The sequence below is a fragment of the Rhagoletis zephyria genome, unplaced genomic scaffold (assembly GCF_001687245.7).
Source record: "Rhagoletis zephyria isolate East Lansing unplaced genomic scaffold, Rhagoletis_zephyria_1.1 Rzeph_scaffold_09191, whole genome shotgun sequence".
In the NCBI taxonomy this organism is placed as follows: Eukaryota; Metazoa; Arthropoda; class Insecta; order Diptera; family Tephritidae; genus Rhagoletis; species Rhagoletis zephyria.
The window spans coordinates 5,390-11,014 of NW_016166270.1; the positions used below are offsets into that span (position 1 = coordinate 5,390).

A 5,625-nucleotide genomic window follows, 5' to 3' on the forward strand; every position below is an offset into this window, starting at 1 on the left:
ATAGGTCCTCCCCCCAAATAACTTGGCTTGGCTTGCCAAAGTATTGACGACGAATGGTACTTCGAGCACAAACTCTAGAGCCATTAGAAATGTATACAAATTTGGTATGAACCCTGGCATTTAGTGCCGAAATCTCAACAGATTCCTTCCACAAACTGGGACTACAACTTGAAAACAAAAAACAAATGGAGCTGTTTCTCCTTAGCTTTGTTGAAAATCAGAAACCCTTTAATCTAAATTTCATATATTTATAAGTACAGCGATAAAAAATCCTCATTTATAAGTTTCAACGTTAACTCTCATACCAAATCGATATTAATATTTACCTCCGTCTCTTCTTCTCTTTCAGATCTATCAAGTATTCTTCGTCATGCTCAAATCTGCGAATTCGCCTCGACCTGCCTCCTGGGTACTGGAAAAATCTCTTGACGGCTTCACTTACGTACCATGGCAATATTTTGGCCTAAGTGATGCAGACTGTCAGCGACGTTACGGCCTAGCAGGACAAAACGGCAAATATGTTTTCGAGAATGACACCGAAGTCATTTGCTCCACACAATTCTCCAAAGCGCTGCCACTCGAAAATGGTGAGTTGCACGTCTCGTTGCTCAAGAATAGGCCCGGTGCTATGGATCAATCCGAGGAGCTCATGAACTTCATAACCGCACGTTACATACGCATCCGCTTGCAGGGCATGCACACGACCGCTAATCTGGACAACAGCGTAGACTGGCTACTGGACGCACAATCGCTTGAGAAACGTTCCTTTTACTCACTCAAACAGATACGCGTAAGTGCGCGTCTTGATTGCCATGGCCATGCAGATAAAACCGTTGAGTTAGCGGAGAAGCGCGCCGATGAAATGGAATACACACAACTCACATCAACGCTGCAATGCATCTGTCAGCACAATACCTGCGGCGCGGATTGCGGTAACTGCTGTGCGCTTTATCAGGATAAGCCCTTTCGCAATGGCACAACGCGTGAGGCAAACGAGTGTCAGTTGTGTCAGTGCAATGGCCATGCGGATACGTGCATTTACGACGCATTTCTAGAACGTGGCATCTGCCAGGAATGTCAGAACAACACCGCCGGCAATGAATGCGAGTTCTGTATCAGCGGTCACTTTCGCGCGCACACTGAGCCGCTGTCAACACCCTGTCAGCAGTGTGAGTGTGGCGGGCGTGGCGCAACGGGCACCTGTGATCCAGTAAGCGGCGAGTGTCATTGCCGTGAGGGCTTTCAAGGCGAGCGCTGTAATGAATGCGCCAGCGGCTACTATGGTGACGAGTGTCACAGATGCGAATGCGATGTGCGCGGCACGATACCGGAAAGGGAATGCGCGGGTGTGTGCAAATGCAAAGCGCATGTGGCTGGTGAAACCTGCAGCGAATGCCTGCCGGGCTATTATGACCTTAGCGCCGATCAGCCAGATGGCTGCGCACCCTGTTGGTGCTCCGGTGTAGGATTTTCCTGCAGTAGCGCTGTGCTGCAGACACTCGCTTTCGAGACGCTGAACGACTGGAAGGTGACGGATATGACGCGCTCACAATTCGCTATGCCAACGGTGGATGCGAACACAAATTACCTGGTCTACGGCATGTACGACCTGAACGAGGTGGAAGCCATTTACTGGCAGGCGCCGCAAGGCTATCTCGGGAATCGACTGACCAGTTATGGTGCACGTCTCACCATACAAGTCAACTGGGTGACTATACGTGGCGATACATCGGGCAAACCCACAGCAGGACCGGATGTGATACTCTTCGGACGCAACGGTTTGAAAATTGCACATGGAGATGCAACGCACACGCAAGGTTCTTCGGCCACCATCAACATTACCCTGGACGAGGCGGGTTGGTATCACGTGCCACCCGCTGTGCGCGACATAAAAACGCGACTGCGACGCACCGAATATCATGGATCGCCGGTGACGCGCGCGCAACTGCTCTCCGTTTTGGCGGCGATAGATGCTTTGTTGGTACGCGGCACCTACCACACAGATCAGGTGGAGACGGCGCTCGAGCGTGTTATCATCTATTCGGGTGGTTCGGAGTTGGGCGCGGCGAAGGCGAGCACGCGAGTTGAGCAATGCGTCTGTCCCACGGGTTATACGGGGCTTTCCTGCGAGAGCTGTGATTTTGGCTTCATACGGATCTGGGAAAATGCGACCGATCATCAGTTGGTGGCCAAGTGCATACCCTGTCCCTGCAATGGGCACTCGAACTCGTGCGATTTGCAAAGCGGCGGCTGTGGCAACTGTATGCACAACACCTATGGCGAGCGGTGAGTAAAGCAATTATGTTTTGGAAACGTACAGAAAATTACATAATTTACAAAATTTATTCAGGATTTTTTTTTTAGTTCTCCAAATGCTCCTTTCAAAGAATTTGCTTATCNGGCAATTATGTTTTGGAAACGTACAGAAAAATACATGATTTACAAAAATTATTCGGGATTTTTTTTTTAGTTCTCCAAATGCTCCTTTCAAAGAATTTGCTTATCCTTTCATAGTCTCTCGAATAAAGCACACAAATCTTTTAATTGACATTTAAAAAATCAAAATTTGTTTTATTTATGTATTCTTAAAATTTTTTAATTTATAATTTTTCTAAAAAATGATTTACTGTAATTTTGAAAAAAGATATAATTTTTTANATCAAAATTTGCTTTATTTATGTATTCTTAAAATTTTTTAATTTATAATTTTTCTAAAATGATTTTCTGTAATTTTGAAAAAAGATATAATTTTTTAAACAAAAATTTTAATATGTNTCAAAATTTGTTTTATTTATGTATTCTTAAAATTTTTTAATTTATAATTTTTCTAAAAAATGATTTACTGTAATTTTGAAAAAAGATATAATTTTTTAAACAAAAATTTTAATATGTNCCTTTCATAGTCTCTCGAATAAAGCACACAAATCTTTTAATTGACATTTAAAAAATCAAAATTTGTTTTATTTATGTATTCTTAAAATTTTTTAATTTATAATTTTTCTAAAATGATTTTCTGTAATTTTGAAAAAAGATATAATTTTTTAAACAAAAATTTTAATATGTATTTTTTTACCCTATTTCAATTTTGTTAAAAATTGTTTTTTATTTATATTCTATTTGTATTTTCATTTTAGCAAAGTTCTAAAATACATAAAACACATTTTAAAGCACTCATTTTAATTTTTTTATCATTTCTTGGAAAATATTTCCCATTATTACATATATTTTTTCTAAACCATCGTTGATGTGTCGGGACCATCGCTCTCGAAAAATGTTGTCTTATTTTCAATTTTGGGTTTTCCAATTATTTTACCAATGATTTTTTGTTTCAACTTCTAATACTTCTTTAAATTTTTTATTCGTTATAAATATTTTTTTTTATAACTTTCCAAAAATTTAACGAAAGTTGCAAAATATTTGTGTAGAGACAAAATTAAATATAATTTGTGTAATTGTTTAAAAAAGTGTAAACAATTATCATATTTTTGGGCTTTAATTTACTTACGTTATTTACTAAAAAGTACCTACACAATTTTTGCATAGAAAAATTATTTTAGTTGATTGTCTCAGATTTCATTTTTTCGTAACAATTTTTTTAACTTTTCAATTCATATGGTTTTACATTAAGAACTCCAAAAGTTTCCAATAAACTATTTAATAAGATTGGTCATCATTTTTTCTTAACAACTGGCCACCCTAAACGTTTATCTTACCATGATAGTGTTCTTGTCTCTGCTATTTCTTCAGCACACACGAAAAACTCACCACTTGTACATTAACACATTCTTCTTCTTTTCTCATTCGACCAGTTGCGAGCGCTGCAAAGTCGGCTACTATGGCAATCCGCTGCAAGGTACCGAACATGACTGCAGACGCTGCGCTTGTCCCCTGCTGGCGGATAGCAACAACTTTTCGCCCAGTTGTCAGCTGAAGACTTACAGCATCATGGATCTGAACCCAATGTACGGTGTGGTGGAAAATTCCGAGTACATTTGCACGCAATGCCCGCCCGGCTACACTGGTGACCACTGTGAAATGTGCGACGATGGCTACTTTGGAAATCCAACCGAGGTGGGTTCACAGTGCCGGCCATGCAATTGTGATGGCGGCCCATGCGATGTATTTACCGGACAATGCATCATATGCGAGTGAGTAGCAACATTGCGAAAAGAAAAAGCAAACACAAACCAACACTACACAAAAACGAGAATTAATTTTTTTTTTACCTTTTTTATATTTCTCTCACAGCGGCAACACCGAGGGCTGGCGTTGTGAGCGCTGCAAACTTGGCTACTGGGGTGATCCTTCCGTGGGTTGTGAACCCTGCGATTGCTATGCTGATGGCTCGGATAGTGATTTCTGTGATAGTACGAACGGTCAGTGTTTGTGTAAACCGCGTTTCGCCGGTCAAAAGTGTGACGAATGTGATGCGGGTTTCGCGAATGTCGACTTGAAGTGTTTACCGTGTAATTGTAATCCTCTCGGCGCTGAGGACGTGGACTATTGTGATCCCGATAGTGGGCAGTGTCAGTGTAAACCCGGTGTAACAGGTCTCAAATGCGATGAATGTGCTGACGGACATTTCGGACTGAAAGAGGAATCAGAAGGATGTGAGGGTGAGTGAAGAAGGTTTTTCTTTTACTTGTTATTCAAATTTTATATATACATACATATGTATATGTAGTGTACATGCATATATATTTAGGTACATAGTATATACTTTAAGAAGATGTATTGGCTGCTACTAATAACAAAAGTTTTAAGAGTGATAAAGGAATACATACATAATAAATATTTGTATTACCTTAGGAAAGAAACTCGGTTTCTAACTGACTTAAATATTATCAGTTTGTCCTACTTACACACATACATACATACGTATTTTGCTTTGATTCATGAAGAAATCAACGGATCAGTAGTGCGGCTGACTATACCCAGCGACACAATATTTTTATTTTTGTCATCACAGCTTTCACTTAAAAGTCTCCCATCTGCATTAAAGTCCCTGCAAAGCCGTTAATCGAATATTCCTGAACGCCATCAAATTCATACATATTTAAAAACATTATACTTAAAAGTATCAACCTAACTCACCTCTTCAAAATCCAACTTCACAAGTACCGTTCATATGCCACATCTATCTGAAAGCACTTGCCACAAAACGCAGCAGCACCAGCCAAACTGTACAATTTGCCATACGTGTGATGCGCGAGTGAATTATTTATATGGCATGCATTTCGCTTAGCGGTTTGTTGTGGCACGTCCGCCGCTGCTGCACTCGTGCCGCGCGCATAACAACGCTCTTGTGAGTGCGTGAGTGAACGCGTGATTGCTCGTATTCAATGCATGCAATTAAGCTTAAGTGTTTTTCGAAAAATGCAATAGTGCATGAGTGGCTTGCCAAGAAGTGCAAGTGTGCATGGGAACATACATATGTACGTATGTAAGTATGTGTGCGTGTGTAGCATTTTGAAGATCTGTAAAGCCATCAACTCTTTTCCCCTCTCAACTGAAATTAAGCGAATTGATCACTGTCATGTACTTTTTGTCTTTGAAATCAAAAAAATTTTTTTTTTTTCATGCAATGCATATTCTGCTTTCCTTAATATGATATACTACGGGGAG

The 5,625-nt window shown here is 40.3% G+C and overlaps 1 pseudogene; it reads left to right on the top strand.

Moving 5' to 3' along the window:
- The first annotated feature begins 349 nt into the window (after positions 1-349).
- On the top strand, positions 350-4,624 carry LOC108375605 (laminin subunit alpha-1 pseudogene; annotated as a pseudogene).
- The last annotated feature ends 1,001 nt before the right edge of the window (positions 4,625-5,625 follow it).